This window comes from Ranitomeya imitator, chromosome 4 (genome assembly GCF_032444005.1).
Source record: "Ranitomeya imitator isolate aRanImi1 chromosome 4, aRanImi1.pri, whole genome shotgun sequence".
In the NCBI taxonomy this organism is placed as follows: domain Eukaryota; kingdom Metazoa; phylum Chordata; class Amphibia; order Anura; family Dendrobatidae; genus Ranitomeya; species Ranitomeya imitator.
The window spans coordinates 337,626,671-337,643,764 of NC_091285.1; positions in this window are offsets into that span (position 1 = coordinate 337,626,671).

The following is a 17,094-nucleotide window of genomic DNA, read 5'->3' on the forward strand; positions in this document are numbered from 1 at the left end:
ACCACTACCTTGCAAGGATTGATAAGAAATGGCCATTCAAAAATTGGGGGAGATTCACAAGGAGTGGAATGCTGCTGGAGTCATTGCTTCAAGAGCCACCACACACAGACGTTTCCAGGACATGGGCTACAAGTGTCGCATTCCTTGTCTCATGCCACTCATGACCAATAGACAATGCCTGAAGCGTCTTACCTGGGCCAAGGAGAAAAAGAACTGGACTGTAGCTCAGTGGTCCAAGGTGTTGTTTCAGATGAAAGTAAATCTTGCATTTCATTTGGAAATCAAAGGTCCCAGAGTCTGGAGGAAGAGTGGAGAGGCACATAATTCAAGCTGCTTGAGGTCTAGTTTGAAGTTTCTACAATGAGTGATGGTTTGAGGATCCATGTCATCTGCGTGTCTAGGTCCACTGTGTTTTATCAAGACCAAAGTCAGCGCAGCAGTCTACCACAAAATTTTAGAGCACTTCATGCTTCCCTCTGCCGACATGCTTTTTGGAGATGGAAGTTTAAAGGGAAAGGGAATCTGTCACCCCAATTTTCGCCTATAAGATGCGGCCACCGGCATCAGGGCCTTATCTACAGCATTCTGTAATGCTGTAGATAAGCCCCGATATAACCTGCAAGATAAGAAAAACAGGTTGTATTATACTCACCCAGGGGCGGTTCCGGTTTAGTCTGGTCCGATGGGCGTTGCAATCCGGGTCCAGCACCTCCCATCTTCATACAATGACATCCCCTTCTTCTATTAGCAAAAATGGTTTATATTCTGAAATGTGGAATCCTAGTTTGGACACACTATTAGCAGAAAGTATTCAGATTCTGAAATGTGGACTCCTCGCTGCACCACATTATCAGCAGAAACAATTTAGATTCTCAAATGTGGACACCTGGCTGCAGCGCCAGACTGGAGCACCTTGGGCCCACCAGAGAAAACCATTCTTGAACCCACTGGCAGATTATAGTTGGCCGCCCGCATCAGGTAACATACTTTGGAGCAGCAGTGTTAGCTCAATTACTATATGGGGAGTCTATGTACTGTTGTGGTAGCGGCTATGGGGCAGTGGCTTGGGTCATATCCGTGCTAGTGGCTTTGTCAGTATGACATTTTGTATTTGTGCTACCTTGTATTTGGTTATATCTAAGTGCCCATTACATGCACTTGCATATTGAATTTAATTGTCTGGGTCTGCTTTAGACATCTGACCTTATGCTTTAGACACACATGGTTACCAGCCATATACGTTTAGCCTGTGCCTATTTGGGTCTGCTATTTTTCCCTTGTAATTACACCACTATGGTATAACTGGGAGCCAGTTCATGATCTGCATGTCATATTTTTGCACAGCAACAGTCCTTCTGTGTGTTACATTGTTTCTGTCACTGTGTTTCATGTCATGGTCTGATTTTTTAATATCATGTAATTGTAACTAATAAAGATTGCTTGTTTTATAGTTTAATTCTTTCATATTTTTGTGGTTTCCACATCCCCCCCCTGTATTATGTAGCTACGACTGAGTTGATGATTAGTCCGGCTGGCGTGTAACATTGAGTACATATAGATACTCTATTCACGTGATGTTGCCATTTAATACCAGCAGTTTAATATTATATTGTTTTTCTGTGTTTTGCACAGGCACGTTCTTAGGTATTATGGACTTTAGAGCCAGGGGGAAAGTCCTGACTACGACAAGTCGAACAGGTTTTCGGACATGATGGGACAGGTGGCGCGTCGGCCAATGATCGCAGTAATGACGTAATTTTTGAGTCCATGAAAAAGATGCTTTTAAAGCGTATGAGTATGAGAATATCTATCGAAAAATATGATTCCTAGGGGTCTCCGAGTTAGAGTTGTGCCGACCTTTCCCGTAGATGATACTGAATTTATTGCTGGATGGGAGGAGGCCTGCGGGACATGTTCGGTGGCATTAATGAAGTTACTTATTGGCTCCAATACCAAAACCATTGAATATCTTGATAAAGATATAGATGCTGTGCTATCTAAATTACGGAGTAAATGTTCAGAAGAACAGTTTAAAGGCTACGAAGCACAGATGGATAGATCCCTCGAGATGGTGGTGAAAAAGATCAGTGAGAGACAGTCTTCTAAATTGAATAGGGATATGAGAGACTATCAGACCCACAATATATATCAGTGGAGAATATCATCAACACAGCAACGTCAGATACAACGGAGTGTATCCAACACATCTTTTTCATCAAATAGTACCCAGTCTGATAGTTCTATATCTTCGGTGGTTACACGCTCTGGGACTAGTTACAACAGGACAATAAACTATAATTACCACCCATACAAAAGATCTAAACCTCAACATTTTGAGTCTTCGAGGGATGATAAGATGGTAATTAACCTTAGTGAATATCCTTTATCTGAGACTGACTGTTCACTTCTGTATAGGGGTTTGTCTTTTTCACCGACAGCCGGGCTTGACCGTTTTACGGTCATAAAGGACTTACATTTATTTGCACATTCTTTATTATTTAAACGGTATTTCTACGATGATAATCTCCACCAATTATTTCCCACAGAAAGCGAACAGTCAGCCCTAAGAATATTGGAAGAACTGTCCAGGGAACATCACACAGAGGAAGGAGGTATGATCCCACAATCGATCCGAGTGAGATCTAAGCGTTTTCCACCACTATCCAATTGTGCAGCCATTGACACTTTTGTGAAGGTAGTTAGTGAGGAACTAGCACGGATTCCACAATCCATCCGGAATGACAATCTGACTAGACATGAGAGGGAACGTTTGAAACAGCTGAGAGATCTCCCAGGGGTTGTGATTAAGCCGGCGGACAAGGGGGGTAACATCGTCTTGTGGCCCAAGACGATGTATGAAAAAGAGGCCTTGCGCCAATTATCCAACCAAACATGTTACAAGAAATTGTCATACAACCCCTTGTCCGCCTACTGCTCAGAACGCAGGGAGAGCCTCAGAAAAGCCACTGATAGGGGTATTATCAGTAAAGAACTGTGTTCGGCATTAATTGTAGCGGAACCTACGGTTCCGACATTTTATCTTCTCCCGAAGACACATAAAAATGCTCTGATACCACCAGGAAGCCCGATTGTGTCGGGGAGAGGCAATTATCTCGAATGTATTAATAAATGGATAGATTCTATCCTACAACCCCTAGTCGAAGAACTTTCCTCATTTTTAAAGGACACGAACCAGCTGCTACGGAGGGTGGATGACCTTAAGCTAAGTGAAGATACAATTATGGGGCCAATGGACGTGGAATCATTATATACTAGTATTCAACACAGTGATGGCCTAGCAGCCACGGATTTTTTTCTATCCACATCCAATTGCTCCCCTGATTTCCGTGTTTTTGTTTTGGAGATACTGCGTTTCACGCTCACTCATAACTTCTATACTTTTAGGGGGTCCTTCTTCCTGCAGCTCCAGGGAACAGCCATGGGGGCGGCCTTTGCACCCTCCTATGCTAATCTGTTCCTGGGGCTGTGGGAGAGGGACCTCCTACACTCTGATGGTCTGTTGTCTATGAAGCGCGTCCTATTATGGACGCGCTGCATAGACGACATTTTCATCGTCTGGCAGGGTAATAGTGAGACGTTCAATGGCTTCGTGAACACTCTGAACAATAATAATAAGAACATCTGATTGACTGCAATAAGTGACAGCGCTAAAATAGAATTCCTAGATGTGAGACTTATTAGGGATAGGACTAACACTATTCAAACCACGATCTATAGAAAACCTACTGCCACCAACATGCTCCTGCATGCATCCTCCTCACATCCAGCCCATATGGTCTCCTCAGTCCCGATTGGGCAATTCTTACGAATATGCCGTATCTGCTCTACTACTGACGAGTTTGAAGTACAAGCGAGAGAACTCAAATCCCGTTTCAAAGAACGTGGGTATAGTAACCGTGCCATTAATAATGATCCTGTTATGTCGCTACTAAAGAGTGTGAAGAACAGAGCCAAGAGTCACCTATGTACTCCTATCCTTGTTTGATGAAATAGTAGGTTATATATAAATAAATATCTAACCAGGAATGTCCTATGTACTCTGATCTCTTATATTGTTTACTGTGATATCTGGTACTTTGGAAATATGTGTTCTTCTTACTAAGATTTTATTTTCACTTTATTGATTCTGATACCACTGCCACATCGCCCCTCTTTACACAGGACATTCCTGGTTAGATATTTATATATAACCTACTATTTCATCAACCAAGGATAGAAGTACGTGGGTGACTTTTGGCTCTGCTACAACACCTCAGCCTGCTATGTTCATATTATTGCTGGTGATGAGACATCAACCAGCTCACCATAGCCTTGATTTGATCACTCACAACCCCTTTTTTTTGCATGATTTGTATCCTACTGGTATCAGGGTGGTTTTTTGGGACAACTTTTATAAATTCACACTATTTAGTAGGGACATAGCAGGGTCATTAGGGTTAGCCACTGACGAGTGGAGGCGCAATACTGCAGAAACTAAGGGTGCCAACCATTACTGTTAGGCAGGACGCAGTATAAGGAATATTTTTAGAGCTTAAAAGTCTACATATTAAATACTAATAAAAGAGAAAGAATGACTTTCTTGGTTAAAAAGGATATATTTTATTAGTTACATATAATATATAAATAATGCGAAAAAGTACAAAATGGTAGTAATAAAGTGCACAAGGATGGAAAAAGATGACCACCGGTGCCCGTTTACAACCTGACACATATTGTTAGGGCTAGCGGAACGCACCAAATAATAAGACAGATAGAGTATGGTGCGTTCGCAGCCCGGGGTCCACCGTGCAGAGATGGAACCTGCTGCCAAGTAATGACAGACTATATGGCGGTACTCATAGGTATACACACGTGGGTTAAACTTCACCCAGCGTGAAAGAAGCGATCCTGTTGCGTCACAGGACCGCGGTACCGCACATAGAGCGCGAGCAAGTAGTCAGCGAACTCAACCCCAATTGAAGTCCGATTAGACTCTTGCTGGCACAACACCGCAACTGGGTGTGTAAGGAAACTCAATAACAATTTTAAGGCACAAGAGTGCATGCGGTGCCGCACTGACGAACGCCACTAACCACCCAGGCTTGGGTAAGGAAAGCACAGAGGAAGTGCACGGCGCCGTACTCGCGGTCACAGCAACTGGACGCTGTAATGTGTGATTAGTGCTGTAGGCTAAGTCGGGCGCTAGATAGCAACCATACACCTTCCGCGAACAGACATTCAATAGGGTAGGGGTATCCAAGGACGACTTGCACTCACAACATACACACATTAACAATTGTACACTAGCGCATGGCCGTGCGGTCATGCGCAGTTTATATAGTTGCAGCACAGGAAGTGGCCACAGAAACTTTGCCCTTCCAAGACCAGCCAAGAGGACCAATGGAATGTGCTGCAGAGCCTGAGCACATGACCCTCGATCTCCAACGGGAGATCTTGCCCTGGGCATGCTCAGTGTGTGCAGACAAGGACTTAGTCCCAGAGAAGTCCGCTCGCTGCTGACCAGCACTGGCTTTAATGGCAGAAACTGAAGAAGCAGCAGTAACTCTCAGTACAGAGTGAGACTGAGCAAGACGCTGGGACCGACGTCCTTGCTGAGCAGACTCCACTGCGGCCGGACAAGAATGGGAGACCGCAGCGGAGATGGCTCGAGATTCCCCCTGTGCAGAAGCAGGAACTCGAGACCTAACACATATGTTATAAGCAGGCAGAGAGCTGTTCAGTACAATAAGCTGCAAGTGACACTATAAAAAAAAATCTTGTGTTAAGGGCAGCGCTCACCAGTTTGTATGAAGGTTAAGAGGCATCGGGCTGGATCCAAGGGAACTCCACTAAATACCAATGTAATTTGACTATTTGATAATTAAGACTCTCATCATACTCCCTATTTGTTTTTTAATTATCTATATGTGTATTTGAAATATCAACATTTTTTAGGCTTCAATAATTAAAAGTTTTATTTTATGGCTCCGTTTTTTCTTTTTTTTTGGTAATTGGAACCTCCACTTACCTTGTTTTGGTTTGTCTCTAATCACTTTGACCTCAACAATCATGTTTGAATGGAATGATGGTCTCTCATTCACACCACAACTCTGTTCACTTAAGGATTGCCACAGATTGCCAAGTACAGCACTATACAAAGCCTAGTCCCTGAACTCAGAATCAGTGGAGACCACACAGCATGATGGAAGCTATCCTATGTATAGGCAGTGACTTGCATTTATCGTACCACACATTAAACATACAAATAGAATTTATAGTGGAAATTTAATATTTGCTGGTTCATTTTTCTATCACTTTTTTGTTACGTGGCAAAAAGTGAAAGTACAGCCTTAGGCAAATAGATTACTTAAAATTAACGGTAATTAAAAAAAATAGTATATTTTTGCATTTAAGGATTATATGAATTGCAATTATTTTTTCAGCCACAATGTATTCATACAATTGAGTCTGCAATCTTTGATATTTGTCTCCAGTGACCTTGTTTCCTTGTTTTATTCCCCTTGATCTTTATTGGCTTTACTAACTTAACATCCACGTTTAGCTTTAATCCATTTGATTGTATTGAGCTTGTGTAAGGTATGTGATAACTTTGCACTAAGACGGATTTTAGACTTTAATCTAGTATAAGGGATTAAAAAAACTTGATTGTGACCACAGGCTAAAATTGTATAAAAAGAAATTGAAGGACAAATGTAATTAAATAATCTTGAATTATATTGACATAATGCTGGTAGAATGTACTTTTTATTTAGCTTGTTGTGCAAGTTAGAAAAATATTTAAACAAGCGATACCTTACAGACTATTTTGCATGTTTTATATACACCGCATTTATATTGTGGTAATGTCTTGGAGCTCGTGCTAATATCATATTTAAATGAGTGATTATTACAAAAGCATGTGTCTACACAAAAAGCAAGCATACATACAAAAATATATATTCATACTGGTCATATTGATGTACTTATCAATATTATAGGAAAATACCTGTGTTCGCCTCTGGAATAAATATATAAGGTGTAAGTGTTCACGATCTCTGGTAGGCATTGTTGACACAGGTAGTGCAGTTTTGGTTCAAACACGTGCAGTTTTTATTTCTTTCCAGCAGTTGCACAGCACCAAAAGAAACTCATAAACATAGATTCCTAACCTTGGCCAGGTGCTAACTAAACAGAACAGAACCTGGCTCCTAATACATGGCTGATCTTGCTGCAGCTCAGTCAAGTTTAACAGCTATTGTCCACAGCAATCACTGATACTTGTGGTTCTCTGCACACGGCCTGTATATGATCACATGTGTGACTCACATTCCTTTCTTCTGGAGCCGACTTCATACCCAGAAGAGGCACGATCCCACCAATTGCAGTATCCCCTTCAGCCCGAGCTCCAGCAGCTTCCAGCTCCAAACAGAAATGTTCAACTCAGAGCACAGTTCACCCTGAACAGGCGGCAGCTTCCACAAGGTTCTCTGCAGCTCTCACAAACAGACTGCTTAGCGCAGTCTCCATTCATAGACAGACCCTGGCACATCTTTCTCTCAGCTACAGTTCACATTTTGGTTGATCGCCTACCAGCAGCAAACTCTACTGTTTTATGCTACAGACTGACACTCCTTTAGGAGACTGCCATTCCCCAAAACTACTTCCTAGTTCTTAGCAAAACACTAAAGGTGTTTCTAATCAAGACCCTGCAGAGCTAGGATTTTACTCTATCCTTCCCAGCAATGCAACAAAGGTTATAAAATACCTGATACCTAAGTATTTTGACTATAACAATATCTTATTATAGTATTCCATTTTTCAGATATATTTATTGCTATAATGTTATATATTTAATCCAGAGGTGGACACAGAGAGAAGACTGCACCTGTGCAATAACAATATATGGGCCATTTGCAATCCAACAGCTCATCAAAATGCACAATTCCACCTATTTTAGAAGTAGATGTGGCTCCCCTTATCTCTTGGACCCCTGTGCAGCTGCACAGGTGTTAGGAGTCAAGTTTCCTCTGCTGCACAGGGGGAATCTCGATCCGTCTCCGCTGCGGTCTCCCATTCTCCTCCAGCCACAGTGGAGTCTGCTCAGCAGGGACGTCGATCCCAGCGTCTCGCTCAGTCTGACTCTGTGCGAAGAGTTACTGCTGCTTTTCCTGCTTCTGCCATTGAAGCCAGTGCTGGGCAGCGGCGAGTGGACGTTTCTGGATCTAAGTCCTGCATTTCTCTGTCTGAGCATGCCCAGGGCAGGATCTCCCGTTGGAGATCGAGGGTCACATGCTCAGGTACTGCAGCACATCCCATTGGTCCTTTTGGCAGGTCCTGAAAGGGCAAAACTTCTGTAGCTGTTCCCTGTGCTGCAGCTATATAAACTGCGCGTGACTGCACGGCCATGCGCTAGTATTGTCTTGTAAATATGTGTGTGTGTTGTGAGTGAAAGTCGCTCTTTAAATAACCCTCCCTATTGAATGATTGTTCGCGGAAGGTGTATGTTTGCTATCTAGCGCCCGACTTATCCAACAGCACGTAACACACATTACAGCTACCAGTTGCTGTGTCCGCCTATACGGCGCCGTGCGCTTGCTCCAAGCCTGGGTGGTTAGTGGCGTCCGTCAGTGCGGCACCGCACGCACTCTTGTGCCTTTATATTATTATTTAGTTTCCTTACACACCTAGTTGCGGTGTTGTGCCAGCAAGTGTCTAATCGGACTTTAATCCTAGTTGGGGTTGAGTTCGCTGACTTCTTGCTCGCGCTCTATGTGCGGTACTGCGGTCCTGTGACGCAACAGGATCGCTTCCTTCACGCAGGGTGAAGTTAACCCGTGCATGTATACTTATAGTACCGCCATATAGTCCGTCTTACTAGCAGCAGGGTTTTTACCTGCACGGTGGACCTCGGACTGCGAACGCACCTAGTTCCATTTCATCTTGTACTTGGTGTGTTCTGCCAGTCCTTAACATAATACTAGCGCCAAGGTCTGGCTAGTAAATGATGGACGATCAGCGTTCACAGCGGTACATCCAGCAGCTGGAGGAAAGGTTGGTGGCTCTTGAGCGTTCAACCTCAGCTGTGGATGTCACTGCTGTTGCTGTTCAGGCTGCTAGTGTTGCTGCAGCCACCTTGTCCACTGCCGCTCCTGTCCCGACTCTAACTCGCCTCCCGCTTCCAGAGAAATTCTCTGGTGACAGTAAGTCTTGTAGGGGTTTCGTGAGTCAGTGCTCTATCCATCTCGAGCTTCTGGCCTCTCGTTTCCCTACAGAGCGGGCTAAGGTGGGATTTATAGGGTCTCTTCTATTGGACAGGGCGTTGCAGTGGGCTACGCCGCTATGGGAGCGTAGCGATCATGTGGTGCAGAGTGCTCCGTTGTTTCTGAGCACTCTGAAACAGGTCTTTTTAGGAACTCGTGTCACCCATGATACGGTGCTCCAATTGTTGGCATTGACTCAGGGCTCGTCCTTGGTCAGTCATTTTGCCGTCCACTTCCGCACCTTACCATCTGAGCTGGAGTGGTCGGATAAAGCCCTCATTCCAATATTTTGGATGGGGCTGGCTGACCACGTTAAGGACGCCCTGGCCACTAGGGAGATTCCCGCCACACTGGAGGAATTAATAACTCTATCCACTCGTATTGATCTCCGTTTTCACGAGCAGAGGTTAGAGCGAGCCCAGTGTAGGCAGAGGTTTCGGCTGGCTCCCACCTTCGCCAAACCTTTGGACTCTCCAGACCAGGCTCCTGAGCCCCATGAGCCTGTGGTAGAGTCACGAGCGGGATCTAAGTCCCGGACCGCTCGTGCACTCCAGATTTGTCATCTTTGCCAACAGACAGGACATCTTGCCTCCAGATGTCTCCAGCGGTCGAGGAAATGTCAGCGTCTAGTGGTAGTTGGTGGAGGTGCACTAGACACGGCGACGTTTGCCTCCAAATTGTCCTTTAAGGGGACAATAACATTGGCCTCATCCTCTCACTCGGTAGAACTCTGCGTGGATTCTGGGGCGGAGGGCAATTTTATGTCTTCAGCCTTCGCCCAACGTCACGCAATTCCTCTGGTCATGCTATCTCAACCAGTAACGGTACGAGTGGTGAATGGGTCGTCACTGCCCGCACAGATTACACGTCAAACTATCCCTTTTACTCTGTCCATGTCACCATCTCATCAGGAGATTATATCTCTACTCGTCATTCCTGAGGGAATTGATGAGGTTCTCTTGGGGATACCTTGGTTACGGTACCACTCTCCCCACATCGAGTGGTCCTCAGGCAGAATTCTGGGATGGGGTGAATCTTGTGGGAACAGGTGTCATCGAGAGTGCGTTCAGGTTGCTACTACAGAGGTACCCGCAGATCTTTCCTCTCTCCCCAAGCAATATTGGTCTTATGCAGACGTGTTCTCCAAAAAGGCAGCGGAGACCCTTCCGCCCCATCGCCCCTATGACTGTCCTATTGATCTCTTGCCTGGTGCTGAGCCTCCCCGCGGTCGTGTCTATCCATTATCTCTCCCGGAAACGGAGGCAATGTCTCAGTACATTCAAGAGAATCTGGCAAGAGGGTTCATCAGGAAGTCAGTGTCACCTGCTGGGGCAGGGTTCTTTTTCGTGCAGAAGAAGAATGGAGAACTACGTCCATGCATAGACTACAGGGGTCTTAATGCTATCACAGTTAAGAACAAGTACCCTTTGCCTTTGATATCTGAGCTTTTCGATAGGCTTCGGGGAGCTAGAGTGTTTACTAAACTAGATCTGCGGGGTGCTTATAACCTGATTCGCATCCGTGAGGGGGACGAATGGAAAATGGCATTTAACACCAGAAATGGGCACTATGAGTATCTGGTGATGCCCTTCGGGCTCTGTAATGCACCTGCCGTTTTCCAAGACTTTGTCAATGACATCTTCCGGGATATGCTTTCCACCTCGGTTGTAGTCTATCTGGATGATATTCTCATCTTTTCTCCAGATATTGACTCCCACCGGAGAAATGTTGGCAGAGTCTTCGACCTCCTACGGGCAAAATCTCTTTATGCGAAGTTGGAGAAGTGTGTGTTTGAGCAGGAGTCCTTACCTTTCCTGGGCTATATCATCTCTGCCCAGGGATTGGCTATGGATCCTGCCAAACTACAGGCTGTGATGGACTGGCAAGAGCCCCATTCTCTTAAAGCGGTGCAGCGCTTTATGGGGTTCATAAACTATTACCGCCAGTTCATTCCCCACTTCTCAACTCTGGTAGCTCCCTTGGTAGCCCTCACCAAGAAGGGAGCGAATCCCAAATTGTGGTCGGAAGAGGTCTCCAAGGCCTTCACTTCTATTAAGTCCCACTTTGCTAGTGCTCCCATCTTACATCGTCCCGATGTGGATAAGCCATTCCTAATGGAGGTGGATGCCTCGTCCGTTGGTGCTGGAGCAGTCCTCTATCAAAAGGATGCTCAAGGTCGGAAGCATCCATGCTTCTTCTTCTCTAAGACCTTCACGCCAGCGGAGAGAAACTACTCCATCGGGGACAGGGAGTTGCTAGCAATGAAGTTGGCCTTTTCGGAGTTTAGACACCTTCTGGAAGGTGCGCGGTTTCCCTTCCAAGTTTACACGGACCACAAAAATTTGGTCTATTTGCAAACAGCCCAGCGGCTAAATTCTCGCCAGGCCAGATGGTCCCTGTTCTTCTCCCGGTTCCACTTTTCCCTTCATTATCTCGCCGGGGAGAAGAATATCCGTGCTGACGCTCTCTCTTGCTCCCTTATGTCAACTGAGGAGGAGGAAGAGGAGCCTCGGCTTATTGTCCCTTCCGTGAGCCTGAGAACCGTAGCGCCGATTTCGCTAGAGTCTGTGCCTCCAGGCAAGACTTTTGTGCCCATTAATTTGCGACCGGAGGTTCTCTCTTGGGCTCATTCGTCCAGGGTGGGTGGACACTTTGGGACAAAGAGGACATCTGAGCTACTGGCGAGGACGTACTGGTGGCCGCATATGGTCCGGGATGTCAGGGATTATATTCTGGCGTGTGTCTCCTGCGCCAAAAATAAATCTCTGCATCAAAGGCCAGCTGGGTTGCTCTATCCCTTGCCGGTGGCAGATAGGCCCTGGGAGATGGTCGGGATGGACTTTGTTGTGGGTTTACCCAAGTCTCGCGGCTGTACCATCATTTGGGTCATCACCGATCATTTCTCAAAAATGGTGCATTTGGTGCCGCTACCACGGTTACCTTCTGCATGGGCCTTGGCAGCGTTGTTCATTAAACACATCTTCCGCCTACATGGTATGCCTGACAAAATTGTCAGTGACCGGGGTCCCTAGTTTGCGTCTCGGTTCTGGAGAGAGCTTTGTCATCTTCTCAGTATTGAGTTGAATCTCTCTTCTGCTTATCATCCCGAGACGAATGGGTTGGTAGAGAGGGCCAACCAGACCTTGGTCACATACCTGCGACATTTTGTTTCAGCCAGGCAGGATGACTGGGCATCCTTGCTATCATGGGCAGAGTTTGCACTGAACAACGCCGTAGCCGACTCCACTGGACAAGCCCCATTCCTCCTCAACTATGGTCAGCATCCACGGGTACCTGTGCCTATGCCCGTGTCTTCCGCAGACTCCAGGGTGGCAGACTGGGCTGTGGAGGCACGGGATATTTGGGACCGCACTCAGGATGTCATTTGGGCCTCTAAGGAGAGAATGAGGTCCTCCGCCGATGCTCATCGGCGCCCCGCTCCGACCTTTGCTCCTGGCGACTTGGTGTGGCTCTCTGCCCGTAACATCAGGCTGTGAGTTGAGTCCACTAAATTTGCTCCTCGCTACTTGGGCCCATTCAAGGTCCTCGAGCAGGTTAATCCTGTGGTCTATCGTTTGGCCCTTCCGCCACGCCTGGGTATCACCGACACCTTTCATGTGTCCCTCTTGAAACCCGTGTATATGTCCCGGTTTTCCGAGTCATCTGCTGGGACATCGGGTTCGTCTACGGACGATTATGAGGTGAACGCTATTTTGGGGTTCAAGGTGGTACGTGGCAAAAAATTTTATTTGGTAGACTGGAAGGGTTATGGCCCCGAGGACAGGTCCTGGGAGCCTGTTGAGCACATTCGGGCCCCGCAGCTCATTGCTGCCTTTGAACGTAGCGAGGCCCAAGGAGGGGGGGGGGCTCTAGGAGGGGGAATCTCGATGCGTCTCCGCTGCGGTCTGGAAACACGAGAATCCAAGATCTTCTCCACAACATACTCCAATTCTCCCTCCACCAGCACTGGAGCAGGAGGCTCAAGCGAAGGAATAACAGGTACCTCATACTTCCGCAACAACGACCGATGGAACACATTATGAATAGCAAACGATGCCGGGAGATCCAAACGAAACGACACAGGGTTAAGAATTTCCAAGATCCTATAGGGACCGATGAACCGAGGCTTGAACTTAGGAGAAGAGACCTTCATAGGAACAAAACGAGAAGACAACCACACCAAGTCCCCAACAAGAAGTCGAGGACCCACGCGGCGACGGCGATTAGCAAACTGCTGAGCCTTCTCCTGGGACAACTTCAAATTGTCCACCACATGACTCCAAATCCGATGCAACCTATCCACCACCATGTCCACTCCAGGACAATCAGAAGGTTCCACCTGACCAGAGGAAAAACGAGGATGAAACCCCGAATTACAAAAGAAAGGAGAAACCAAGGTAGCAGAACTAGCCCGATTATTAAGGGCAAATTCGGCCAGCGGCAAAAAGGTAACCCAGTCATCCTGATCAGCAGAAACAAAACACCTTAAATAAGTTTCCAAGGTCTGATTAGTTCGTTCAGTCTGGCCATTCGTCTGAGGATGGAATGCAGACGAAAAGGACAAATCAATGCCCATCTTAGCACAGAACGTCCGCCAAAATCTAGACACAAACTGGGATCCCCTGTCAGAAACGATGTTCTCAGGAATTCCATGCAAACGAACCACATTCTGAAAAAACAGAGGGACCAACTCAGAGGAGGAAGGTAACTTAGGCAAGGGTACCAGATGAACCATTTTAGAAAAGCGATCACACACAACCCAGATGACGGACATTTTTTGAGAGACAGGGAGATCCGAAATAAAGTCCATGGAAATGTGCGTCCAAGGCCTCTTCGGGATAGGCAAAGGTGACAACAATCCACTGGCCCAAGAACAGCAAGGCTTAGCCCGAGCACAAACCTCACAAGACTGCACAAAAGAACGCACATCCCTCGACAAGGAAGGCCACCAAAAAGACCTGGCCACCAAGTCTCTAGTACCAAATATTCCAGGATGACCTGCCAACGCAGAAGAATGGACCTCGGAGATGACTCTACTGGTCCAATTATCCGGAACAAACAGTCTCTCAGGCGGACAACGATCAGGTTTACCCGCCTGAAACTCCTGCAAAGCACGTCGCAAGTCTGGGGAGACAGCAGACAAAATCACCCCATCCCTAAGGATACCAGAGGGCTCAGAATTTCCAAGGGAGTCAGGCACAAAACTCCTAGAAAGAGCATCCGCCTTCACATTCTTTGAACCTGGCAGGTATGAAACCACAAAATTGAAACGAGAGAAAAACAGTGACCAACGCGCCTGTCTAGGATTCAGACGCCTGGCAGACTCAAGGTAAATCAAATTTTTGTGATCAGTCAAGACCACCACACGATGTCTAGCACCCTCTAGCCAATGACGCCACTCCTCAAATGCCCACCTCATGGCCAAAAGTTCCCGATTACCAACATCATAATTCCGCTCAGCCGGCGAAAACTTTCTAGAAAAAAACGCGCATGGCTTCATCACTGAGCCATCGGAGCTTCTCTGTGACAAAACCGCCCCCGCTCCAATCTCGGAAGCATCAACCTCAACCTGAAAAGGGAGCGAAACATCTGGCTGACGCAACACAGGAGCAGAAGAAAACCGGCGCTTAAGTTCCTGAAAGGCCTCCACAGCCGCAGGAGACCAATTAGCAACATCAGCACCCTTCTTAGTCAAATCCGTCAAAGGCTTAACAACACTAGAAAAATTAGTTATAAAACGACGATAGAAATTAGCAAAGCCCAAGAACTTCTGTAGACTCTTAAGAGATGTAGGCTGCGTCCAGTCACAAATAGCCTGAACCTTGACGGGATCCATCTCAATAGTAGAAGGGGAAAAAATATACCCCAAGAAAGAAATCTTCTGGACTCCAAAGAGACACTTTGAGCCTTTTACAAACAAGGAATTGGCCCGCAGGACCTGAAACACCTTCCTGACCTGCTGAACATGAGACTCCCAGTCATCAGAAAAAAACAAAATATCATCCAAATACACAATCATAAATTTATCCAGATATTCACGGAAAATATCGTGCATAAAGGACTGGAAGACTGAAGGAGCATTAGAAAGTCCGAAAGGCATTACCAAATACTCAAAATGGCCCTCAGGCGTATTAAATGCGGTTTTCCACTCATCACCTTGCTTTATTCGTATAAGATTATACGCACCCCGAAGATCAATCTTAGTGAACCATTTAGCCCCCTTAATGCGAGCAAACAAATCAGTCAACAATGGCAAAGGATACTGATATTTTACGGTAATCTTATTCAAAAGACGATAATCTATACAAGGCCTCAAGGAACCATCTTTTTTGGCCACGAAAAAAAAACCTGCTCCCAAAGGGGACAAAGATGGACGGATATGTCCCTTTTCCAAGGACTCCTTAACATAATCCCGCATTGCAGTATGCTCTGGCACTGACAGATTGAACAAACGACCTTTAGGAAATTTACTGCCTGGAATTAAATTTATAGCACAATCGCAATCCCTGTGAGGAGGAAGCGAACTGAGCTTAGGCTCCTCAAAAACATCCCGATAGTCATACAAAAACACAGGAATCTCAGAAGGAGTAGATGAAGCGATAGAAATCGGAGGTGCATCATCATGAACCCCCTGACAACCCCAGCTTAACACAGACATCGATTTCCAGTCAAGGACTGGATTATGAGTTTGTAACCATGGCAGACCAAGCACTAGGACATCATGCAAATTATACAGTACCAGGAAGCGAATCACCTCCTGATGAACAGGAGTCATACACATGGTCACTTGTGTCCAGTACTGAGGTTTATTCATAGCCAAAGGTGTAGAGTCAATTCCCTTCAAAGGAATAGGGACTTCCAGAGGCTCCAGACTAAACCCACAGCGATTGGCAAATGACCAATCCATAAGACTCAGGGCAGCGCCTGAATCCACATAGGCATCGACGGAAATGGATGATAATGAACAAATCAGAGTCACAGACAGAATGAACTTAGACTGTAAAGTACTAATGGCAACAGACTTATCAACCTTTTTTGTGCGTTTAGAGCATGCTGATATAACATGAGCTGAATCACCACAATAAAAGCACAACCTTTTTTTCCGCCTATAATTTTGCCGTTCACTTCTGGACTGAATTCTATCACATTGCATTATCTCAGGTGACGGTTCAGACGACACCGCCAAATGATGCACAGGTTTGCGCTCCCGTAAACGCCGATCAATCTGAATAGCCATAGTCATAGACTCATTCAGACCAGTAGGCGCAGGGAACCCCACCATAACATCTTTAATGGCCTCAGAAAGGCCATCTCTGAACTTTGCAGCCAGGGCGCACTCATTCCACTGAGTAAGCACCGACCACTTCCGAAATTTTTGACAATAAATTTCTGCTTCATCTTGCCCCTGAGAGAGGGCCAACAAAGCTTTTTCAGCCTGAATCTCTTGGTTAGGTTCCTCATAGAGCAAACCCAATGCCAGAAAAAACGCATCCGCATTAAGCAACGCAGGGTCCCCTGGTGCCAATGCAAATGCCCAATCCTGAGGGTCACCCCGCAGGAAAGATATAATAATCTTGACTTGCTGAGCAGGGTCTCCAGAGGAGTGAGATTTCAAAGAAAGAAACAACTTGCAATTGTTCCTAAAATTCAGAAAACGAGATCTATCTCCAGAAAAAAACTCTGGGACAGGAATTCTAGGTTCAGACATAGGAGCATGTACAACAAAATCCTGTATATTTTGAACCTTAGCGGCAAGATTATTCAGGCTGGAAGCCAAACTCTGGACGTCCATGATAAACAGCTGGGATCAGAGCCATTCAAAGATTAAGAGGAG